The sequence below is a fragment of the Sabethes cyaneus genome, chromosome 3, assembly GCF_943734655.1.
Source record: "Sabethes cyaneus chromosome 3, idSabCyanKW18_F2, whole genome shotgun sequence".
In the NCBI taxonomy this organism is placed as follows: domain Eukaryota; kingdom Metazoa; phylum Arthropoda; class Insecta; order Diptera; family Culicidae; genus Sabethes; species Sabethes cyaneus.
The window spans coordinates 113,308,716-113,335,095 of NC_071355.1; the positions used below are offsets into that span (position 1 = coordinate 113,308,716).

At 43.2% G+C, this 26,380-nt stretch overlaps 1 protein-coding gene and 1 long non-coding RNA gene across 5 annotated transcripts in view; both read left to right on the plus strand.

The window, feature by feature from the left end:
* The window catches only part of LOC128743575 (uncharacterized), a 551,236-nt gene that overhangs the window by 296,065 nt on the left and 228,791 nt on the right, over positions 1-26,380 (plus strand). The gene's annotated exons all lie outside the window — the stretch shown is intronic.
* On the plus strand, positions 1,067-3,972 carry LOC128743579 (uncharacterized). The gene is made up of 3 exons (XR_008412308.1): positions 1,067-1,291; positions 1,346-1,514; positions 3,612-3,972. It is a non-coding gene; the product is annotated as an uncharacterized LOC128743579 (long non-coding RNA).

The window sequence follows — 26,380 nt, forward strand, 5'->3', positions numbered from 1 at the left end:
GAATCACGGGGCCCCAGCAATTGAACATTCGTGAGTCGTAGAAAAAGTTCAATTGAAAGAGAAACTTTGGTTTGAAGTTCGGGGCCCCAACAGTCCCATTTGAAGCTGATTTCTTGAATCATGGGGCCCCAGCAATCGAACATTCGTTAGTCATAGAAAAAGTTTAATTGAAAGAGAAATTTTGGTTTAAAGGTCAGGGCCCCAACAGTCCCATTTGAAGCTGAATTTTCAATCATCAAATCGGTTGATTTCATGAATCATGGGGCCCCAGCAATCGAACATTCGTGAGTCATAGAAAAAGTTTAATTGAAAGAGAACTTTTGGTTTAAAGGTCAGGGCCTCTACAGTCCCATTTGAAGCTGAATTTTCAATCATCAAATCGGTTGATTTCATGAATCATGGGGCCTCAGCAATCGAACATTCGTGAGTCAATGAAAAAGTTTACTTGAAAGAGAAATTTTGGTTTAAAGTTCGGGGCCCCAACAGTCCCATTTGAAGCTGAATTTTCAATCATCAGTTCGGTTGATTTCATGAATCATGGGGCCCCAGCAATCGAACATTCGTGAGTCGCTGAAAGAGTTTAACTGAAATAAAAATTCTGAAAAGTCTCATTTTGTGTCACGACAAAATTTTTACTGGGGCCCACCGGGCATTTGCCAGTCCGCTCCTGCTGTAATGCTTTAATTTTAAATGGTGTAGTCTAACTACCAATACTTCTAAGAACCTGTTTTATATAATGAACGTGATTGTTTTATCTAAAATGCTACGGTGACGAAAATATGAATTAATAATGAATGGTAGCGCAACTATTGGTACTACCACAACTATTGGATCAACTACCCTATAAGATTATTTTCTATGCAAAAATATACGAAAAAAATCAGAGGGGTTGTGTACAAGACACGACCGCATATATAGATGACGCAGGACTACGTAAGTCTCTTTGTACACGGAAAACCAAAAGTACCCAACAACTATGTTTAAGTAACCTAAAATTGGGTACTATTGATTCATCTTCAGTGTTGGGTAGTTTTTAAATATATACATTGAGTCATATTTACTTAATAAAACGGTAATGTGCGCATATGCAATGTTGGGTACTATTCTCCAACTTAACGTTGAGTAGTTTGTACCTAACGTTGGATGAAAATAATTGAACCCTATAGCGAGCTTTGTTGATGGTGGTTTTGCTCGTTTTATTTACTTCGTGATTAGTTTTTTCCGCGGTGGCATTTCGTTCGCGGTTTCGTTTATGAACCATTGACTGTTCGATGTCGAATGTTCGAAATTGGTAAGTAAGTAATTTGTGTCTAAAGCAGTCGATTTTGAAATTTTATTTTTGAAGGACTGCAGTGTTACGTATAAACAGCAGAAAATGGAACAACAGCATCAATCTTCTTATGACTTAGATGGATCATCGAGACTACCAGACATTTTCTTACCGACCCGTGATAGCTAATCAGGAAGCTCAATAGTATGCCAAACTGTGGGACTACTGCGGATCGAATCCCGAGGTAAGCTATAGTTTCAAAATACTGTAGTTTAATTAGGCTATTTTTATGGAAATAAGCGTGAATTCTTAAAAACAAAGCATTTTCGGATAAATGTTTATAATAGTAACACGAAGTACACCCAACAAACATTTTTGTTTAAGAGTAGCTTGTCTAACAATTGTGTAACTAAAACCAATTAAACAAGCCCTTGATAAGCTACTATACAACAAAAATGTTCCTTGGGCATAGAGTAGTTATGTTGGAAATTCTTTTAAAACAAAACATGTCTCTTTATATGATTTTACCGCTTCCCAGGCTGGAATGCAGCCGCAGCCGGGTTCGAATCTAATGGCATCCACCCCCACATTTTTGACATAGGACTACGTGCTAGTTTACTACACTGGGTTTCACGCCAACTCAACCAGAAGATAGCTTTTTTGACGTAGGACTACGTCTTTGTTTACTATACTGGGACTGGGTAGCACTTTGTTAAAACGAAAATAGAAGTGTAACGTTTGAATAAAAGGTTTCAAATGGTAATAGGGATCATTCAATAATAACGTCCACTGTGGGGGGAAGTGTCAATTTTGGGACAGGTTGTGACAAAGGGGGGGAGGCAAATGGACTTTCATCAAAAGGCTGCAAAAATATGTTTCTCAGTCATTCATCACTCAGCGATTTATTTCGATTTTCGAATTTATCTTACTTCAGAAGATCGCTGCAGAGCCCGACATCGTCAAAACAAATAAATAAAACTGATTCTCTGCTACCTTTGCTTCACTCTAGAATCGACTTGTTTCATCTGCTGAACAGAATCTTTCAAGCAAGCACTTGGTTGAGTTTTGCGACGCAATCGGACAGAGGAGGGAGAGGAGCAGAAATTTGGTGGACGTCATAATTCAATCGTCCCATAACTACTCAACTACTGAACGAAATTGAACAATTTGTATGTCGTTGGATAGATAACATGACCAGTAATTTTATGGAGGGGATAAGAGAGCAATTTTAAAGAGGGCGTAAGAGGGAGGGCTCCTATACAAATGAAACACAAATTTTCTCAAAACTCGAGAACTAATCACAGAGAACAGATTAACAGGCTCGAAGGAAGTAATCGATTTTTTGTGTAAAATCTGTCGGTAGCGCCCTCCAGAAATAGTTTGCTAAACGCATCAAAAAATATCCATGTACCTTTATCAATATTTCTTTGTGTTGGAGTTACATAGCAGCGACGGCAGCGACATCAAGATTTAGTTTGCCACTTACTGCTCGAGGGGTGCTCTATTGAAGGATTTCTCGTAGATCACATAAAAACCTTTTACACACTTTTTGTCAATTACCTGGTAGTCTGTTCTCTGTGGGGATACCTCGATATAAGACAACCTCGTCATAAAACAACTTCGATATATTGCGGAGTTTCCACCTGTTAAGAGTCCTACTCGAAAATTATTAGCGTGGTTATTTTCTGCGTTTACCACACATGTTTGCAATTTAGCAATTTGAACCATCAATGTTTCGTTATTGCCTCCTCACTGCACCCCTCCTTGCTAGACAAGCATATTTTCAATGTATTTAGTAAGTACAAGATAGTTATTATTAAAAAACGAATTTGCGTAGGACTTTGCGTCCAGGGCAGAAATTGCTGCCAGGTGCAATAAGACAATTCGATATAAGATAATTGTCACATTGATATAAGACAAAACTCTTTAACATAGCTGGTAACGCAACCAGAGCTAATTTTCCATTCCAAAATCTGCGCCATGATGTTCATTATTTCAAAATAACCCTAAAAGTTGTAAAAAACTAATAGCTCCAGCAATAATAAATAGTTCAAAAAACGTAAACACACAAGACGGAGCAAAATTGGAGACCGCTAATGCATTTTTTTTTTTTGAAAAAATCATATTTCGATATAAGATAATTTCGATACAAGAAAGCTTTTTGAAATTATAAATTGTCTTATATCGAGGTATTCCTGTATACTGGGAAATTATAAAACAATTATTGTAATACAAAGGCCAGGTAACACCGCTAGGTGGATTAATTTAGGTTTTATCAGTAGAATCTAAAAGGAAAAAAATACATGACGACTAATCTACTGATTTTTCTTTTCACTTCCAGAAGTCCGATGCCTTCCAGCATCACTTGCTTGTGTACAACGCTTCCGATCGTCACTAGGTCACTCTCTGTTTGCTAGATCAGCTGGACGATCGATAACATGATAGATACCCAACAAACATTTTTGTTTAAGAATAGCTTATACATTTATTTTACAGCTAATACCCATGGAACAAGTGCTTGATAGGCTATTATACAACAGAAATATTCCTTGGGTATTCAGAACAGAACTATTCCGATGCAATCAAGCTTGTCACAGCCGGTTGCATCTGTTTCGGGTTTACAACCACTCCAATGTAGTGCAGGTGATGGTGAACAATGTTTAATAGCATCTTAGATCAGATTACCTTGGATTAACTCGAACATAAACGATTCGCTTGTACAGCGTTGATCAGCATCAAATTTCACTGTCGAAATTTATCGTTCAAAAGATCACTCGTTACTCAATTTACAAAATAGTTATTTACAAAATAAATTTAACTATCTTACGATTGTTGCTTTTCGGATAAGTTCGACCTTTTTGTTATCTTTATCATCAGTTCTTCAACATTGGTTCATTCCATCTACTCAAACATGAGTTCTTGCGTATCAGTATAATTAAAAATAATGTAATAGCGAATAACCAGAATTCATCCTATTTTATCTAATCCAGCTTTCCACGAGCGATAATGGCGGATATTGAGCAAAAGTGAGCACAATCTTTTGACATTCATTGGAGGAGCGTCGAGTTCGCCCTGACGGAGTCACTATGGATACATTCATGATTGTTTGTTGTTCGAGTGTAAAAATGTAAACATTGTTCAATTTTGCAGATCAGCTAAAGAGGAACATAATTGAACGGACAACAAGTTTTATGGATTGTGGCTTTGCAGTTTTCACAAATTTCAGGGAGAATGTCCAAATACGCAACGGAAAGTTTCTTATCAAGTCGAGATGCTGTTTGAGAGCAAACTTGACAACGGCTCGACCAACATGAAGTTAATGTTTGCGTTAATGTGTAATGTTTCGAATGTTTAATTCGCACGATTGTGAAAAAGTATTCTGAGCCAGTGCCTTCAGCAAATTATGGCCGCAAACCACTATAAAAGTTTGAATCCGTTTAGTTATGTTCCACTTCAGCTGATCTGCAAAATTGAACAATGTTTACATTTTTACACTCGAACAACAAACAATCATGAATGTATCCATAGTAACTCCGTCAGGGCGAACTCGACGCTCCTCCAATGAATGTCAAAAGGTTGTGCCCACTTGCGCTCAATATCCGCCATTATCGCTCATGGAAAGCTGGATAGAAGAAAATGAACAAAAAAACGTTTAAATACGGCTTAAAGTTTAAACACGAGTAATTGATTTCTGAGATTTTTAATGCAGTTATTATGCTTAAAACAAAAGACATCCACGAAAAAAAATTTGTTTTGTTAGATTATAGTCACTTTAACAGCTTATGTCATTCGTGACTTCTGCGGGGATGGGATTTGAACCCAGGTCTTCGGCGTGAGAGGCGTGAATGCTGACCACTCCGCCGAGACTGACCCCTTCATGAAAATTTATCATTGTGCTCTGACAGACGTAAAGAACACAATAATAAATTTTCGTGAACTTATCTTTTGTTTTAAGTATTGTCAATTGCAAGGAAAATTTTACCATCCAAAGTGCGATATCGCTCATAAAAGTGCTATTTTGCATTAAATCGTTTCGGTATCTTCGGCGCACTTATTGCTTGGAAGATAACGAAAAAGTGCGCCGAAGATACCGAAACGATTTAATGCAAAATAGCACTTTTATGAGCGATAGCGCACTTTGGATGGTACAATTTTCCTTGCAATTGACAATATAAAAACTGCTTTTAAAATCACAGAAATCAATAAGACCTTAAATAGACGAAATCGGGCCCATTTTACGTATTTTTGAGTAATTTTTGACGTAGGACTACGTCTTACGGCAAGTTTTAAGATAGGGTGTCATTCCAAAAAATCGAAAAATGCGAGCGTCACGAAAAATGAAAGGTTTTGGGCGCTAATAGCTCAGCGGTTTTCCAATCGATTTTCAATATTCTTACACCAATCGATCGGAAAATCTTCTAAGAATTGACCCAAATGAAGAAAAGTATGGATTCTTGATGTTGAACTATTGAAAAATTGAAAATAATGAACCTATGTTTTACCAGAATTCTCGCTTCGTGATTGGTTGGAAGATTCTTTACGATGATCTAAACCTACACCAATTTGATATCTGCGCTTGGGAAGTAATCCAAACCAAGTGGCAAAGCTTCCTCATTTCAACAAGATTTTTTATCACCGCGGGTCAACCTAGACCATTTTGATGTCCTTGCTTGGAAAGTACGCCAGAGAGAGTGACAAAGCCCCCTCGTGCCAACAGATTTCATACGAACGCGATTAAACCTAGTCCAATCTGATGTCTGTGTTAGGGAAGTGTGCCAGAAAAAATGACAAGTTCGTTGTTCCAACAGATCGCAAATTCTTTACCGCGTGACGATTAAACCTCGGCGAATTTGATGTCTGTGTTGGAAAAATGTGCTACAGCTGTAGTGTTCGGTTATAATACGACTCTGTATGAATACGCATGCTTCCCGTTTCATTAGAAGTGTAGTGGAAAGATGTGCTGTTGATAAAATAGAATTGAATTGGTAAAATCCCTTCAACGTGGGAAACCATGGATAATAAAAACAATCTTTAATTTCAGTAAGGTAGCAGGAAAGCAATAGTTTCTGTTCTTGATTTTGTTAAATTGTTTTCAAATGCACAATCTTTTGAGAATTGAACGTATGCAATGTTACTACTTTGATAAATGTTACATACAACGCATGTAGCATGTATATATGTTGCATATAGCATGTATACATGAAGAATCGAAGCATGAATACATGCCACTATCACTACAAAGAGACTTACGTAGTCCTGCGGCACCTATATATGCGGTCGTGTCTTGTACACAACCCCTCTGATTTTTTACTCATTATATAGTTTTAAGCATAAACTCAATGTTGGGTACTTTTAATCGAGCATTAAGTAGATTTTACGCAATGGCGGGATCAAAAGCATTACATTATTATGGGTAATTTTAACCGAACAGTAAGTAAATTTAACCTAATAAATGGTTTATAAGCATTAACTCAATGGTAAGTATTTTTAACCTAACATGAAGTAAATTTTACTCAATAGATAGTTCAGATGAACAAACTCAACATTAAGTAATTTTAACCGAAAATTGTGTTCAATACCTTTTACCTAATCTTAGGTTTATTGAAAATACTCAAAATTGGCTTCCTGCACGCATGTTACGGATTGGGTAGAAGGAACTTAATACTGGGTACTTTCAGTTTTCCGTGTAGTGAAAGTGGCATGTATTCATGCTTGTAATCATTCGATTCTTCATGTATAGATGCTATATGCAACATATGTACATGCTACATGCGTTGTATGTAACATTTATCAAAGTAGTAACGTTGCATACGTTCAATTGATTGTGCATTTGAAAACAATTTAATAAAATCAAGAACACAAACTATTGCTTTCCTGCTACCTTACTGAAATTAAAGATTGTTTTTATTATCCATGGTTTCCCACGTTGAAGGGATTTTACCAATTCAATCCTATTTTATCGACAGCACATCTTTTCACTACACTTCTAATGAAACGGCAAGCATGTGTTTTCATACAGAGTCGTATTATAACCGAACAGTACAGCTGTAGCACATTTTTCCAACAGAGATATCAAGTTCCCCGAGGTTTAATCGTCTCGCAGTAAAGAATTTGCGATCTGTTGTGACAACGAACTTGTGTCATTTTTTCTGGCATACTTCCCTAACACAGACATCAAATTGGACTAGATTTAATCGCGTTCGTAAGAAATCTGTTGGCACGAGGGGGCTTTGTTACTCTCTCTGGCGTACTTCCCAAGCAAGGACATCAAAATGGTCTAGGTTGAACCGCGGTGTTAAAAAATCTTGTTAAAATGAGGAAATTGTCACTTGTTTTGGCTTACTTCCCAAGCACAGATATCAAATTGGTATAGGTTTAGATCATCGTAAAGAATCTTCCAACCAATCACGAAGCGAGAATTCTGGTAAAACATAGGTTCATTATTTTCAATTTTTCAATAGTTCAACATCAAAAATCCATACTTTTCTTCATTTGGGTCAATTCTTAGAAGATTTTCCGAACGATTGGTGTAAGAATATTGAAAATCGATCGGAAAACCGCTGAGCTATTAACGCTCAAAACCTTTCATTTTTCGTGACGCTCGCATTTTTCGATTTTTTGGAATGACACCCCATCTCAAAACTTGCCGTAAGACGTAGTCCTACGTCAAAAGACAAAAACGAAGGAATTTTTTTTGGATGATTTCCGGAAATTCCATTGTTCGAATTTCCATTTCTGTTTCGTGCTAGAAGCGTTAATTCAATCGGAGACTCATTTTTTGAGTTTTTCAGACTGTAGAGCCCACAGACAATTGATTTTATAAAAAGAAATTTGACTCATATCCTACAAATTATTTTTTGCCCCCCGATTTTTCAAGCCAATTTCCAAGGGCGGGGGGTGACAAAAACTTTAAATATGATTTGCAATGGCCTTAAGTAAAAGCAGTAACAAAACATAACAATTATAACTAACGACTTAAGTAAAAATGCATGTATAGTTGTCAAAACAAGCAATGTGAGAAACCTTAGTTTTATATTGTTTTGTAAAATTGATTTCAAATTGATTGTGACGTAAACTATCAATATTGAATATCATATTGTTGGTATAGGTCTGCTGGGTCTTATTTTGCTATTAATTATGATTTGTGGAAATTGTATCAATAAATACTTTTTTGTACACATTCCTTTATTTCACGATTTTGTGCTAAATGAAAAATAATGTTTTTCAAAAATGATATGCAGAATATATTTTTTACCCACCGAAATTCCTTAACCTATCAACTCGTTAGTAAATTTTCGATGCAGGATAATATGGGGTTGATGTAAAGCGACGTTATACGTTGTATATATGTAAGAAGAAAAGGTTTAGAGTTGCGAGAATACTTAAAAAGATAATTTTATTTTGAAAAATGTTTACAACCCTCGTAAAAGCAAAGCACTTCGTATAGCAGCTTAAATCGAACTGAATTTTCTCGTAGGCTGCGCCGGGGGATAGCCAATCGTCCCACACGGCCTTCCCTGACACTACTTCCGACTCGGAAGTGACCACGGCTTGATACAATCACCAGCAGATGATGTTTTCTTAGGTCCCTCGGCTTCGTCGTCGACTTCCCGCACCTCGTAGCAATCGTTGGGAAGAACACTTATGATTTCATACGGCCCGAAGAACTTCGGCTTCACTTTCTGACCAATACCAAATTGAGTTTTCGGCATTGGCACTAGATTTCCGACTTGATACTGCTCGACCGGCTTCCTACGTAGGTTGTACTGCTTTTTATTCTCCTGTTGCATTTATTGTATACTCTCCTGTGCTGCTTGCCTCAAATCATTTCTCTCCTCCTCAAAGTTTTACTGTAGTTCTCTCTTTAACATTCTTGGCAACACTGCTTGAAGATTGTTTATTGTGCTTTGGCTCAGAATAATTTCCCAAGTTTTGTGTGTTATTTCTCTATTTATTGTTGATAAATTTTCATGAACTGTTAAATAAAGGTTTGCTGTGCTGCAAAATAGTGAAATTCAGTTCGTTAAATCAAATACACTAGCGAAAGACTGTGATACTGTGTGCTGCATATTGGCTGTATTGTGTACATCGCTGATCACAATGGAGTTCGTTTGCGACAAGTGCGCTAAGCCGACAAAGGAGTCTGATTATATCAAATGTCAGGGTTTCTGCGAAACGGTGGCTCACTTTAAGTGTGCAGGTGTAAGCAGTCAAATGTTTAACAAGCTAAAGGCGAGCACCGATAATGTTCTTTGGTTCTGTGACGGCTGCTTGAAATTATTAAAATTAGCTACCTTCCGTCCTACAATTGCTGCCCTTGGTAATGCTATAGCAGACCTAATTACACAACAGACGGCTGCTATCAATGAGCTGAAAGCGGAGATGCGCAAAGAAAGCACGAAAGTTGCCAGTATAGCCGAGAAATCTGAAATCACGCCGCGCGGTCCGCAATATAACTGGCCATCCATCTATCGTCCAACGCCTAAACGCCGTAGAGAAGATCAGCTCGTTTCTAACCGGGACATCACAGTTGGAACGAATACTAACTTGTCAACAACAGTTGCCACAGTCCCTGTAGCGGAAAAAAAATTTTGGATTTACTTATCCAGAATTCATCCGGACGTCTCAGTTCAGAATATGAATGACATGGTAAAAGAATGTCTTCGGTGTGACGAGCCACCTGAAGTTGTCAAGTTGGTTAAAAAAGATATAGACACGAAAGCGCTGCACTTTATTTCTTTTAAAGTGGGTATCGACCCGAAGCTCAAAGCTACACTAGCTGCGAACACTTGGCCGGCAGGAATCTTCTTCCGGGAATTCGAGGAATACGGGACAAAAAACGGCCGCGGATTGACATCAGCTATGGTAACTACACCGGTTGTTCGCTAGTCGAAGTTCCTCTCTCTCTGGAGGAAATGGGGGGCCAACGGGCCCCCCTTCCAGTAAAGTATATGTATTTCAATTGTTTACCAAAAAATCAGAGATTGTGTGTATTTTCTAGTCTATCTGGACGGGTTGAAGATTGGAATGAGTTGATGGAAGATGTTCAACATGATACTCCATTAAGGGTAAACTGTGATACTCCTGATAATCACCGTGATAGTATACATCGTACCAATTTCCTTGCTGCCTGTCAAACTCGTCTGATGATGCTACCTGCTGACGCTGTGTGCAATTTACAAAGGCCTGATAAATCTGACGGCGAGGGTTCCAATACCCTTGTCACAGGCGAGTACAGTGAGGAAGAATTCAATGCTCCCACATTTGAATTTCCTCTTTTTCAGCCAATGGCTGCTACGGTTCCAGCGACTACTGACGATGTATTGGACAAGCTTCGAGTTTTCTATCAAAACACAAGGGGACTCCGGACGAAAATCGACGATATTTACCTGGCCGTTTTGGAGAACGACTACGATATTTACGTATTAACAGAGACCTGGTTGGATAGTCGCTTTAACTCGCTGCAACTATTCGGTGATAAGTACACCGTTTTCCGCAATGATCGCAATTCAAACAACAGTATACATTCACGTGGTGAGGGCGTTCTAATTGCTGTCTCGACCTCTTTTGTGAGTTGTCAAATGATCGAATTAGTACCGGTAAGGCTCGAAACGCTCTTAGCTAAAATAGTTACAGAAGCTAGGAATATGTTCATTGCGGCTGTGTATATTCCGCCTGAAAAACGGGCTGATTCTGACGTTATACAGGATCAACTGAATGTTTTTGAGTCTGCTTCCGTCAAAATGGAAACTTGCGATACTTTCCTAGTATTGGGTGACTTCAATCAGTCTGGTTTTTTTTTTCCATGTGTGGACTCATTACTGCGACCAGTATAGTTGATCTATTGTAATATCGCCCGGGTGTTTGCTGTAATACCTGCACTGCATTTCTTTTTGCTATAATCGCTATTGAGTGAGCGATATGCTTATTTTAAATTGTATGCGTGCTTGCGTGTATTGGGGTTTACCCTTCCTTCAAAGCTTGATCTACTTTACCCACTCATTACTCGCTGCCAGCACTATCCCATATTATAGCCGTCCCTGGCGAGGACTCATTCGTACCTCTGACCAGTACACTTAACTATAGGAGGGACATTTGCACTGTCAAGAGGCTTCAGAGGGTAAATATAGAATTCAGCACGAAGGAAGGGTAAATGGAGGGGCCTGAGAATAAACCCATGCTAAAGTCACTTGACATCGAATGGCTTGATTCTACTAAGATTCGAACCCATGACCACTCGCTTTGTCAAAGCAGACTCGGTAACCTTGCGGCTACGGAGCCCCCCATCAGTCTGGTTTAGTTTGGAAAAGCTGTATGCGAGAGTATGTAACTGCTGACCCGGTCGAATCGTCTTTTACCCCACTAGCCGCATGTTGCTGGATGGAATGGCGTTTTTGGGACTTAGACAATTAAACTCTATTGTTGCTCTTGATCCTTTCCATCCCGCCCTTTGTGTGGAAATAATTGCTCGTCGACCAGTACAATTTATTGACACACATGATCCAAATGAACTGGACTACCGCAGAACAAACATTGGGTTGTTACGCGATCTTTTGTCACGAATTGACTGGGGTGCGCTTGAGCACTATACTGATGTTGACAACGCTGCGGCTCTCTATGATCAGATGATAAGCGAATGCATTAATATCGCAGTACCTCCTCGTCTGCCTCCACGAAAGCCTCCTTTTTTTGTGGATATTATCACAATGACCAGCATTTTGATCTATTGTGATTCTATCCAGGTGTTGTTCCGCACTTCGTTGTTATTGCAGTATCGCTATAGAGTGAGCGAACTGCTTATTATCCGTGCTTTTCGGTGTGTTTTCACCCCTTTTTCCCTCTACGCTTCTTACTACTTTTCAACCAATCTAGCTCTAGAGCTGGGAAGGCGGAGACTACTTATAATTTGTCCTTGGACAAGAGGCTTCATTCGCACCTCGAGCAAGTATCATTCTTATAACCAGCCCCGGCTAAAGGCTTCATGGTCGGTAAAGCAGAATTCAGCACAGAGTGAGGGTGTGTTTTGTGTGTATGTATGTGTTCCTTACTACTACTTATTATGCATTACCAATCTCGTTCCTAGAACCAGGAAGTGGAACAAGCTATAATTTGCCTGCCAGTAACCTGAAGTCGTCTTTTTCTCCTGGACCTGGAGAAATTCCCCCAGAGTTGATGAAAAAATGTTCGGATGTCTTGGCGGCTCCGTTGACATTTCTACTCAACTTGTCATTTCAACAACAAAAGTTCCCTGTTGCTTGGAAAAAATCCTGCATGTTTCCAGTTTTCAAAAAAGGTGATAAATGTAACGTGGCGAATTACAGAGGAATAACCTCCTTGTGTGCGGAGTCTAAAGTCTTTGAAACCATTGTGAATCAAACATTATTTGCTGCCTGTCGGAATTATATTAGTACAGTACAACATGGATTTTTTCGAGGACGTGCAGTAGAAACTAATCTTGTTAATTTCGTTTCGTTTTGTATCAAAAACATCAGTTCCAAAACACAGGTAGATACGATATACACCGATTTAAAAGCCGCTTTCGATACTGTGAACCACAAAATACTTTTGTGTAAGTTGCAAAAACTTGGCTGTACTGAAAGGATTTGTAAGTGGCTGGAATCATACCTCGTCGACAGACAACTTTACGTACAGATTAGAAACTGCCAATCTGCTACATTTACGAACCAATCAGGTGTGCCTCAGGGTAGTAATTTGGGCCCTTTGTTATTCTCAGTATTTGTAAATGATGCAGCGCTGGTTCTTGATCGGATTGGACGACAGTTTTTTGCTGACGATCTGAAAATATACCTTGTTATCCGCCAAATTGAAGATTGTCTAAGACTGCAACTATTCTTAAACCTATTTAACGACTGGTGTGAGAGGAATAGACTGTCATTAAGCGTGGAAAAATGTTACGTCATTAGTTACCATCGTACAAAGAATGTAATACGGTTTGATTACAGTATTGCCGGAACTAAACTCAGCAGAGTCGAGCAAGTGAGAGATTTGGGTGTGATACTGGATGAGAAATTATCTTTTAAGCAGCACATCACAACAACAATCGAAAAAGCAAGCCGCCAGCTTGGATTTATTTTTAAAATAGCACGTGAATTCGATGACCCCCTATTCTTTAAAGCTTTGTACTGTTCGCTAGTCCGTTCAAAACTCGAGTATGGCAGTGTAGTTTGGAGTCCGTATCAGGAAATCTGGATTAACAGACTACTTAGAAAGTATTCAGCGCAAATTCGTTCGCTATGCCCTGCGAAAACTTCCTTGGAAGGATCCGCATAACTTGCCCACCTACGAAGATCGTTGTCGCTTATTGGGCATCAAAACCTTAGACCAACGTCGCCGAGCTTCTCAAGCCGTATTCGTTGTCAAGCTCATTAATGCTGAGTACGATGCTCCAGATCTGTTAGCGCAAATTGGATTCTATGCACCATCTAGAGCCCTGCGACCAAGAATCATGCTGCAGGTAGAATTCCAGTCAACTCAGTATGCAGCCTTCTCACCAATTGCATCAATGGTCCGTCAGTTCAACCAATATACTGATCTATTCGACTTCCGCGAGAGTTCATCTGTTTATCGCCGCAAGTTACTAGAGAGTAGTTTATTGTAGTTTGTTTTTAAGTTATGACAATCTTATGCTATAGAATGTAAATAATTGTGCAATGTTAGTAATGTATTGTAATGTTTAATGTACTGGATTATGGTGTGATGTGACTTGATGTACTGGCATATAACGCATAACAAAAGATGGTGGGGTTTTTATGCACACTTGAGGAAGATCATGTTGTGATCACCTCAAGTGAGCTTTTCCCCACCCACACCACTTCATGTAGACCAAAAAGGTCAGATGGAAAGAAAATAAAATAAAAATAAAATAAAACATGTCGTACAGAATTTGGTCCTCTTTAGTGCACATCTTTACTCCCGTTAATAACTGGAAAGGTGTCATTTCAATCGCCCTCTGCCAGCCGTTGCTTGAACAATACATTTTTGAACGACACCAACTTGCTTGAAGCACTCTTCTGGCTTTTCGACGGACATCTTGGTGATCATCGGAATGATAATACGGTGAACTCGTTCTACTTGTCCATTACCGCGCGGAACGCCAGTTGCAATTTTGTGTAATTCGATATTCTCGTCCTCGCAAAATTTGGTGAACAGTCCTGAGGTGAAAGCTGCCCCTCGATCACAAATGATCCTTCTCGGGTTACCAAACGTATCAGTGATGATGCGTAACTTGTTAACGGCTTCTTCTGCAGTCGTCAGCTTTGTTGGGAAAAGCCATACGAATTTGGTAAATGCATCAATAACTGTCAAGGTATAATTGTACGTCTTTCTGGTTGACGGCATCGGTCCTAGATGATCGACATGAAAGGTGTCCAATGGGATGTCCCCTTTTGGTATTGGATGTAACTCTCCTTCAGGCTTACCCCTTTTCTTTTCACTGACTATACAAGCGACACACGTCGAAATGCAACGCTTGATCTTTTCTTCCAATCCTGGTATGAAGTAATCAGTGTCGATCCTCTCCTTCGTCTTTCTTACACCGAAATGTCCTTGTTCATGAGCTAGTCGAATTATCTCTGCTTCCATCGATTCCGGAACGAATATTCGTCTGGGCTCACCATCACCCTCGTACAGAATACCATTGCAAACAACATAATTTTTGGATTTATCACCTTCGTCTATCGCTGCTGTAATTGCCTTCACTCTATCGTCGGTGTTCTGTGCTGCACGCAGTTTCGCGACAATCGGTGCAGACAGAACCATTACACTTGCTCTGGAAAGCGCATCTACATGCGGTAGTTTTTCACCATTACGATGCTCAACTTCATAGTCGAATTCCGCTGAACTCACAACTCACCGCGCAATTCGAGCGTTTAACTTTTTCTTGGACATCGAATCCTTGAAAGCCATGCAGTCAGTAACGATCTTGAATCTGCGACCTAGAAGATAACACCGGAATTTTCTTACGGGTTCCACAACGGCCAACGTCTCTAATTGGAATGAGAGATAATTCTTTTCGGAAGCGCTGGTTAAACGGCTATAGTAATAACAGGGGTGGAACTTCCCGTCATCGTCCGCTCTTTGCATTAGGATACCTGCTAACGCCTCTTTGCTAGCATCTGTATGGACTTCGATATCACCGTTAGGACGAAAAATGCGCAACACGGGAAAGCTCGCTAAAATCTCTTTAATTTGTTTGAAGGCATTCAACGTAGCATCGTCAAAATGAAAGGGCTGTCCCTTCTTTAGCATACCTGATAACGGACGAGTAATATTTGCGAACGCCGGAATAAACTTTCTGAAGTAACTGGCCAAACCGTAAAAACGTTGTAACTGTTTGACAATCGACGGTTGCGGGAACTGCAAAAGATTATCAACCTTCGCTGGAGCTGGCTGCACCCGACCATCATGAATGATGTAGCCGAGGTACTCTACACGACGCTGGAGAAACACGCACTTTTTGCAGTTAAACTACAAACCCGCGTCCTCTGCTACCTTCAACACACGTTTCAACAAATGTAGTCCTTGTTCTTCATTTTCAGACGGAATAATAACATCATCGACAAATTCCATAATCGATCCATCATTAATCAACTCCGCCTACAAATGACGGATCTCGGTAGAAGCATGTTCGATGAACCTGAAAATACTGAGAACCTGAGCAGAGGGTCCAAAGCCCCTAAAGGAGGATGGTTGAATAGCTGTTATCCATGGCTAAAAGTAAAAACAAGAATGGATAAACCCCCAATCCAAGGTGTCATGCGACCCGTGCCGAGGGATGAATGGGGGGGGGGGGTTCTATAAATACCCAGCCTCAAATGGAGCCTGTGGAGTACCAGAGCGCCCTCCACAGTAATCAGCCCTTACCGCATCATGAGGGGTTCTGATGCGGCGGACTCTTCTTTCCCCTCAACTCGTGGGATTCTATATGAACAATCAAAATCAAAAAAAACTTTACTTCAGTGAGCGCGGACGGATTAAATAATCCGTTCGCAAGAGGTGGTATCCAGCGATCTCCGCCAATGGATACGAGCAGAAGCGGCATACCTGTCGCTCCAACTGCATCTACGCCGGACGCAGCGATGAATGGCCCGTCGCTAATAAAAGCAGCGGAAGGAAAGAGAGACATGCTACCAAGAGTGGTATGCCATTATCGAGTTTATGGCAGGCCGCAGCACCCTAGCGAAGGACCAGAAACAAAGCCTGCTCATGCATCGGGGCACCAACCGTGCTGCGACGAAGGAACACGGCGAACTCGAAGCGCGAGTAAAAGTGGTAGAAAAGGCGTTTGTATCGAGGTCTGTACAAACGGATGCCTGCCTGTCAACGACTGACCACACCGTAGCCCTTGCTACTGCGGAGCAGTCCAGTGACAACAAGATATCGACTAAACGTGCAAGGCAGTCCCCAGGGGAACAAACCCCCACGGGCCCGAAGAAGCGCTTGATCGCTGAGGATCGTAAGCAAACTGTGAAACCCTCCGAGGGTAATAAGACGCAGTCAGCTCCCGACAATCAGTGGGAAACAGTGAAAAAGAAGAAGGCCAGGAAGAAAGAGGAGGATCGAACTCCACCGAAAGTGGCCAGAAAATAGAGGAGCAAAGGATAGAGGAGCAATGGCTGGCAAATGAGTGAACATGTGCAAATATATCACCTCTGTTTTCTAACTCCTATCTCTACCTCCACGAGGTGCCGGCTGGGGTACGGTAGCCAAAGTTGCGCACCTGGTGGTACGCAACCTTGGTTGTCGTATGCAGACAGAGAAGGTGGAACACTCGCCGTGTGGTTTCCGGCTACCTAATCATGCAGTTCGGCGCAGGTTTTTCGGAGGGCGCGGCTGCGGGGTGTGGGCACACCGGGAGAGAGTTATTTTCTCAGCTGGCTTAGCACAGAGAGAGAGACTCTAAATCGGTCTGTTTTACAGAATCTGCAGTTAGGCCCTTTGGCGGTTGGTGCCGAATTGTACGTTTGGGCAAAAATTGAGCCACGGGACCTGATCCTGCCGGGAGTCGGCAAATCAGGAGCCCCTAAGTCAAGGTCTACCTCCGTGCCGATGACTCAATGGCTGGAGGGGTGAAAACATGCCAGTCGCGAACGGAGTGCTTTGGGCATCTGGCCCCTACTGTGCCATGCGGGGCTCTGGTACGGTCGATCTTTGTTGTCCCTTGCGTTTCGTGGGAACAGCATAGTAGTCCTGCCCAATTTCCCTTATGGGTTTTACGACAAGTGCGTTCTGGCCAATATAATTGGCTTCGCTTACAATTTGCTGTCTGATCTGTGTTGGAGATTGTTTGTGCATATACTCCGCTAGTCAAATAGTTAGGGTCGCACAAATAAATCTTCAACACAAACGGGCAGCAAATTTGTATTTATGCGAAAAACTTTTTAATGGCTCTGTCACCATCGCATTGGTTCAGGAGCTGTATTTTCGCAAGGGGTACTTTCATTCGACGGATATTGGAAACCAGAACTTTGCTGCTTTCAGCAAAACTGGTATGACAAATCCTCGTTTGATGCCCAGGGCATGCATATTGTTGCATAGGTCAATAAGTGCATGCCTTATCTCTGAGTTGACTACTCGAGATATTTGTGCAGTCACAGTAGAACTCGTCGTGGATGATGTCCATAGGCGCTATGTCTACTGTTCTGCATACTTACCACACGATGAACCGTCTCCCAGCGCCGATTTCAGAAATGTGGTGAGATACTGCCAATCTAATGGGCTTCCGCTCATTGTAGGCAGTGATGCCAATGCCCATCACATCATTTGGGGCAGCTCGGATATCAATCCGAGAGGCTCTGATTTGATGGAATATTTGAGTAGTACCAACCTTGGAATACTCAACATTGGCAATTGTCCAACTTTCATACGAGCTGGTAGAGAGGAAGTGTTAGATATAACACTCTGCTCTAACAGGATCAGTCATGAGTTGGCACAATGGCATGTTTCAAATGAGACACCAATATCTGATCATTGCTTTATATATTTTGATCATTTGGGTGTCTCCTTGAACGCTGCAACCTTTCGCAATCCGAGATTTTCTGACTAGGAACTCTTTGAGGAGGAACTGGCGACGAAATTTCAAGGATTCGAACCGACGATTGAGTCATCGATCGACTTGGATGTGGCTGTAGATGTCACAACATCTTTTATTGCGGAATCTTTTGAAGTAGCTTGCCCGCTAAAAACTATTAAAACGACTAGAGGAACACCGTGGTGGAACTCTCATCTCGCGGAACTAAAGAAACGATGCAGGAGAGCCTGGAATAGACGTCGGAGGGATGGCGTGGAGCCTTTCAAGCAGGCCCGGAAAGCCTATGCAAAGGCTCTACGGTCTTCAGCACGCACGAGCTGGCACAGGTTCTGTAGCAACGTTTCCAGTTTCGGCGAGGCAAGTCGACTTAATAAAATACTGTCAAAATCGAAAGATTATCAGGTTAATAACATTCGAAGTTCGAACGGTGAATACTGTTCTAATGACAATGAAATCCTGGAATGTCTCTTTTATAGTCACTTTCCGGGCTGTGTGGAACCTGAAGTTCGAAACGATCCAGAAATCGTTTTAGGTGGCTTAGACTCATGGGCTTTTGCTCGGAGACTTGTCACAACTGAAGCGATTGAGTGGGCCGTGAACAGCTTCTCTCCATACAAATCTCCTGGAACAGATGGAATATACCCTATTCTACTGCAGAAAGGATTCAAGTACTTCAAACACATTCTGAGAAGGATGTTTGTGTGTAGTATTGCTATTGGGTACATCCCAACTCAATGGCGTGAAATAACCATTAAGTTCATTCCTAAAGGTGGACGCGCGACATACGAGCAAGCAAAAAGTTTTAGACCAATCAGTCTAACGTCATTCTTGCTTAAATCACTTGAGCGGATTGTTGATCACCACATCCGCGAAACAAGCTTAGTAGAAGTTCCTCTTCATTCAGCACAACATGCTTATCAAAGTGGCAAATCTACAACCACTTTATTACATGATGTGGTGGATAAAATTGAGGTTGCTTTTTCACAAAAGGAATCTTGCTTAGGAACTTTTTTGGATATTGAAGGCGCGTTTGATAACGTATCTTTCGCTTCCATTTTGGAGGCTGCTCGTTATCATAATGTGCCTTCAATAATCATAAAGTGGATAGAACAAATGCTTAGTAACCGATTGCTTTTTTCGTCCTTACGGCAAGCAAGCATTTGGAAGCAAATTGTTTGTGGATGTCCACAAGGTGGCGTTCTCTCGCCTCTTTTATGGAACCTTGTGGCGGACGGCCTATTGAGGAAACTCAATAGTCTAGGCTATCCGTCATATGGTTTTGCGGATGACTATCTCATCCTAGTAGTTGGAAAGTGCATAAGCACATTATTTGACTTAATGCAGCAGGCACTACGCGTCGTGGAAACGTGGTGCCGAGAAACTGCACTTTCGGTAAATCCGAGCAAAACATCTATCGTCTTATTTTCAAGACGTAGAAATACCAATGGAGCTCGCGCTCTGCGCTTTTACGATTCGGATGTTGATGTTGTGAACGAAGTGAAGTACGTGGGGTTGATTCTCAACTCCAAGCTTGACTGGTCCACAAATATTGACTTCCGAATTAAAAAAGCGTGCATGGCCTTTGGGCAACGTAGACGAGCAATTGGCAACTCTTGGGGGCTTAAACCCAAATACATACACTGGTTATACACGGTCGTTGTCAGACCAATACTGGCGTATGGTTGTCTTGTATGGTGGCAGAGAGGGGAAGTTGTGACTGTCCAGACAAAGCTAAACCATCTTCAAAGGATGTGTTTAATGGCAATGTCTGGTGCATTTACTACAACTCCTACTGCCGCCCTAGAAGCTATTTTCAATATTAAACCTCTACACTTCCACCTGAAGCAAGAGGCACTAATATGTGCTTATCGACTACACGCGATTGGCCTTTGGCAGTCTGTGGACGGTTCCACTGGTCATACTCGATTGTGGTCGCAAATTGTTGCTGAGGACAAGTTTGCCCTTGCTCCTAGCGATGTAACGCTCATGCGTACTTTCCCGTATAGGACTTTCTCAAGTGACTTTCCTCCTAGAGAGGATTGGATGTCAGGCTACATGGAAAGGAAAATTTCCGACTATGTACTCTGTTATACCGATGGTTCCTTGTACGAAGGTCGCGCGGGTGCTGGTGTTTACTGCCGTGAGCTAGAATTGGAGGAATCCCATTCGTTGGGTAGTTACTGCACCGTTTTTCAAGCTGAAATCTTTGCAATTATGTGCGGAGCTCAGTTTGCACTTCAGAAAGAACTGATAGGCAAGATTATCTACTTCTGTTCTGACAGTCAAGCCGCTATAAAAGCCCTTTGTGCGGCTAATTCTAAATCTAAAACAGTCATCGCCTGCCACACCCAATTAGAAGAACTAAGCATTCTAAATGCCGTTCATCTGGTTTGGGTTCCTGGCCATTCTGGTATAACCGGAAATGAATGGGCTGATGAACTAGCAAGATCTGGAGCAGAAAAGTCGGTTTTCGGACCGGAACCTGCTTTACCAATTGCGGCATGTTGGATAAAACAAAAGATTCGATCTTGGTTTTCATCTGAACATGTACGTTATTGGGAAAATCTTGAAACTTGTCGTCAAACGAAAAGTTTCATTGTTAAGCCTTGTGAGAAGGTTGCGAAATTTCTTTTGCAACACTCAAAGGTAAATTGCAGTATTCTTGTCAGATCACTGACTGGTCACTGCAGGCTAAATTATCATATGGCTACGATTCAGCGAGCTGAATCGTTTCATTGTAATTTATGTGAATCCGACTACGGTACACCATATCACGTAATTTGCAACTGTCCTGCAGTAGCACAATTGCGTCATAGGATCTTTGGATCCTACGTCTTAAATGAATCGGATTTTAGGAAACTAAAATTACGAGACATTTTGATGTTCCTTACCGAAAGCGGTATTGAGCTATAAGCTCTTATTTATCATGAGTATACCCCCCAGGGGGTGTACTTTTGATAAGTTAACTACCAAGGATTGCAGTATCCCTTCGGGGGTACAAAAATCTCTCGGTATATATATGTTTGTGTTTGTCCAAATTCCTCATCCACCCCTTCCTATTCCTCCTGTTTTCCTTCCCGTCCTCATCAGGTAAATGATGACACGGGCAAGATGGGCAAGGCACAAATCTTCCACATGATTGTGAGGAACGTGCTGCTCGAGCCAAAGATGCTGATACCTGATACCTTGCTACTGCGGAGCAGTCCAGTGACAACAAGATATCGACTAAACGTGCAAGGCAGTCCCCAGGGGAACAAACCCCCACGGGCCCGAAGAAGCGCTTGATCGCTGAGGATCGTAAGCAAACTGTGAAACCCTCCGAGGGTAATAAGACGCAGTCAGCTCCCGACAATCAGTGGGAAACAGTGAAAAAGAAGAAGGCCAGGAAGAAAGAGGAGGATCGAACTCCACCGAAAGTGGCCAGAAAATAGAGGAGCAAAGGCGATGCCCTTATCCTCAAAACTGAGGGGCTGAGTTATGCAGAAGTTTTGAAGGCCATGAGAGGGGATGAGCAGCTGAAAGGTATAGAGGACTACCATGGTTGCAACGGGTAACGGGGAATCAGGGTTCGATTCCGGAGAGGGAGCCTGAGAAATGGCTACCACATCCAAGGAAGGCAGCATGTGCATGTGGATGTGCGGAGTATCCGCCGCTCCCGCACCGGCGACATGATCCTTGAGCTCAAAAAGGATGACACTGAGAAGGGTTCTGCCTACAAAGTGCTGGCAGAAAAGGTCCTTGGTGATGGCATACAGATCCGCGCACTGACGCCTGAGCTGACTCTCCAGCTTAAAATCCTGGACGAGATCACTGAAGCGGTCGAACTGACACGAGCTCTCAAGGAGCAATGTAACGTAGTGGTGACTACCGAAGCAGTTCGTCTGCGCAAGGGACCGGTGCGAACCCAGATAGCTACAATAAGACTTCCACTGGTAGACGGGAATACAGCCCTGAAGGCGGCCAAACTGAAGGTGGGATGGTCGGTATGCCCACTGAGCGTGCTCCAGCAGCCGGAGGCTTGCTTCCGATGCTTTGAGCGAGGGCACAAGTCCTGGAGCTGTAAGGGGCCTGACAGAAGCCACCTGTGTAGAAGATGTGGCGGTGGGGGCCATATAGCGAGGCTATATGGACGACAAGCAGGTTCCCGGTTCAAGAGGTTGTGTCAACTGCAGACGAGGGATTTGCGGTTGCCAAAGTGGGTGGAGTGTTCTACTGCAGCTGTTATGCTCCGCCGAGTTGGTCGATCGAGCAGTTTACGCGGATGGTAGACCGAGTATCAGTTGTGCTGACTGGTCTAAGGCCGGTGGTTGTGGCGGGCGACTTTAACGCTTGGGCGGTTGAGTGGGGAAGTCGTCGCACGAACCATAGGGGTCGGATTCTGCTTGAGGCTCTGGCAAAGCTCAACGTAGACCTGACCAACGTCGGCACCACAAGTACCTTCAGCAGGAATGGTGCAGAGTCTATTATCGACGTGACATTCGGCAGCCCTGGTCTGATAGGAGACTGGAGGGTAGACAATGGCTACACTCACAGTGACCATCAGGCGGTCCGCTATGGTGTTGGTCAGATAACGAGGCGGCAGGCGGCGGGTAGAGCCAACACTCCAACCACCCGTTGGTGGAAGACATCATACTTCGATCCTGAAGTATTTGTGGAAGCGATCCGAAGAGAGTGCGGTGATCGCGATATGCCCGATCCGAACGCTGATCATTTGGTTGAGGTACTGTCGCGATCGTGTGATGTTACCATGTCTAGGAAAGGTCGACATAGATATGGCAGGTCACCGGCTTACTGGTGGACAGATGAAATTGCGGAACTCCGCGGAGCGTGCTTTCGTGCGAGGAGAATTATGCAAAGAGCTCGTTCGGACGAAGGCAGGGCTGAATGTCGAGTAGCACTTGCTGCTGCACGCGCAGCGCTTAAGAGTGGGATAAAAGCTAGTAAACGAGCCTGCTTTGAAAGGTTATGTGCTAGTGCCAATGCGAACCCGTGGGGTGATGCCTACAGGGTCGAAATGGCAAAGACCAAGGGAGTGATGGCGCCCTCAGAGCAATCGCCAGAGATGCTGGAGCGGATCATCGAGGGCCTCTTTCCGCGCCACGAGCCAAGGCCCTGGCCCCAGGCCGCTGAGTCGTCCCACGGCCGACGTTCCAGTATCTCAGACCATAGCGTAGGATGGTCGGCCTCCCAGCCGAACATCCAAAGTAACGTGGGCGACGGCGGTTTGGCGGTCGGGGACGAAGTGACGGTTACGAATGAGGAGCTCATTGAGATAGCTAAATCCCTAAAGGTGAGCAAGGCACCGGGGCCAGACGGAATCCCGAATATGGCCATTAAAGCGGCTATGTTAGAGGCTCCCGAGTTATTCGGAGCAGTAATGAGTAGATGCCTGGAAGCTGGCCACTTCCCGGACAGATGGAAGCGACAGAACCTCGTGCTGCTGCCGAAGCCGGGAAAACCTCCGGGTGTTCCCTCGTCATATAGGCCGATCTGTCTGCTCGATACCGCCGGTAAGGTGCTAGAGAAGGTTATCCTTAACAGACTCGTACAGTACACTGAGGGTACAAACGGTCTGTCAAGGAACCAATTCGGCTTCCGAAAAGGCAAATCTACGGTGGATGCCATCTTGTCTGTCACTAAGACAGCCGAGGTGGCGATCCAGCGCAAGAGGACAGGTATTCGCTATTGCGCAGTTGTCACGCTCGACGTGAGAAAGGCGTTTAATAGCGTTAGCTGGGACTCCATAGCCAACTCGCTTCGGAACGTCCAAGTGCCGGTGTCGCTGTACAGGATCCTGGAAAATTATTTCCAGAATCGTGTGCTATGCTACAACACGGAGGAGGGTCAGAAGTGCGTTCCAATCACCGCAGGAGTTTCGCAAGGTTCCATACTGGGCCCGGTGTTGTGGAACGTCATGTATGACGAGGTGTTGAAGCTAAAGTTCCCGGTAGGGGTGGTGATTATCGGCTTTGCGGATGACATCACCCTGGAAGTGTATGGTGAATCTATCAGAGAGGTTGAGTTGACGGCTGCCCACTCTATAAGCATTGTTGAAGATTGGATGCGATCCAGGAAACTGGACCTAGCGCATCATAAAACGGAGGTTATCGTGGTGAACAACCGCAAGTCGGTACAGCAAGCAAAGATCAGCGTCGGGGACTGCACTATTTCGTCAACGCGGTCCTTAAAACTTCTGGGAGTCATGGTCGACGACAAGCTCAAGTTCGGGAGCCACGTCGACTATGCCTGCAAGAAGGCTTCCACAGCTATTTCGGCATTGTCTCGTATGATGTCTAATAGCTCTGCGGTATATGGCAGCAAGCGAAGGCTATTAGCCAACGTGGTCCAGTCTATACTTAGGTATGGCAGACCGGTGTGGTCATCGGCGTTAGGTACCAAAAGCTATCTAGCCAAGCTGGAAAGCACCTATCGTCTCATGTGCTTGAGAGTGGCGAGTGCGTATCGCACAGTTTCACATGACGCAATCTGCGTCTTAGCAGGTATGATGCCTATTGGCATTATCATCAGCGAAGACGTAGAGTGCTTCAACCAACGTGGAACTAGAGGCATACGGAGTACCAGAAGATCGGCCTCGATGACCACATGGCAGCGGGCATGGTCTAATTCCACAAAAGGTCGGTGGACACACCGACTTATCCCGGAACTATCTGGGTGGGTCAACAGGCGCCACGGCGAAGTCAACTTCCACCTGACACAGATTATGTCAGGGCATGGTTGCTTCAGACAGTATCTGCATAAGTTTGGGCATGCGGAGTCCCCAGCGTGTCCCGAATGCGTGGATGTTGAGGAAACTGCAGAGCATGCTTTCTTCATATGCCCTCGTTTCGCGGGCGCGAGAAGCAGCATGATGGCAGTGAGCGGACAGGACACTACCCCGGATAACTTAGTCCAAAAGATGTGTTCCAGCTCGGACATCTGGAGAGCGGTCAATGCGGCTGCTGCCCAGATTGTACTCGAGCTACAAAACCACTGGAGAGCCGATCAACGGCGAATAAACAGCCTAACTACCATAGTCCAGTAGTTATATAAGCGAGTGCATTAAGCACAATAGCCCCTTCCTGAAGTAATACCGATAAGGTGGTGCCAGGGGGGATTGAGGCTGGAGACTCGACTAGGGTTTTAGTGGGTCGGGATCCTCACGCCCCATTAGGGGGGTCGGGATACCTAAACGCCACTCCCTGAGTTATCGTCTCAGGTGTCTGATAGTACCGTATCTTCTAAGGTGCTCAGCAGATTTCCCAACTCGTAAAAAAAAATCCATCATTAATCAAGTCTTTGAACACTGCAGCGATGAATCGACCGAACGCGTTACCACTAATACACAATCCGAAAGGAGCACGAAGAAACTCGTACTGGCCGTCACTTGTTACGAACGCGGTGTATTGCGACTGTTTTCATCTACCGGTGCATGGAAGTAAGAGTTTTCCAGATCGAGCGTCGTGTAAACATGGGCCTCCGATAGTCGATCGATTTGCTCCTCCACGTTTGGCATTGGGAACTTGTCACGCACTACTTTTTTGTTTACTTCGCGGTAATCTACGCAAATACGGTATTACCCGTCTTTTTTGGAACGACCACTACTGGACTCGCGTATTCACTTTCGGAAGGCTGAATTACTCCACTTTCCACCCACTCATGAACCTGTTTTTTCACTACGTCCTTTTCTAAATGGTCCAAGCGACATGGGCTAACACTGACAACGTCATTATCCTTCAAACATATCGTTAATTTGTTTGCGGCGAGCACTGAATTTTTCGAATTATACTTCTCAACCATTTTCACGACTTCGTCACGGTACTGATACAAGACTGTTAACTCAGTTTCTCCGACGAACTCTTCAATGTGACGGATCCACTTGACGACGAAGTGCTCTGGTTCTTCACACATTGGGAAATTTTTCACACGCGCACCATCGGGTGTGCTTGTATAATCTACACCATTCAAAAAATCCATCCCGATCAGTAATTGCATGTCAATAGCGTCGACCGGCACAACGTAGAAACCCACAGCATAACTTTCATCGTCGATTAGAGCACTGA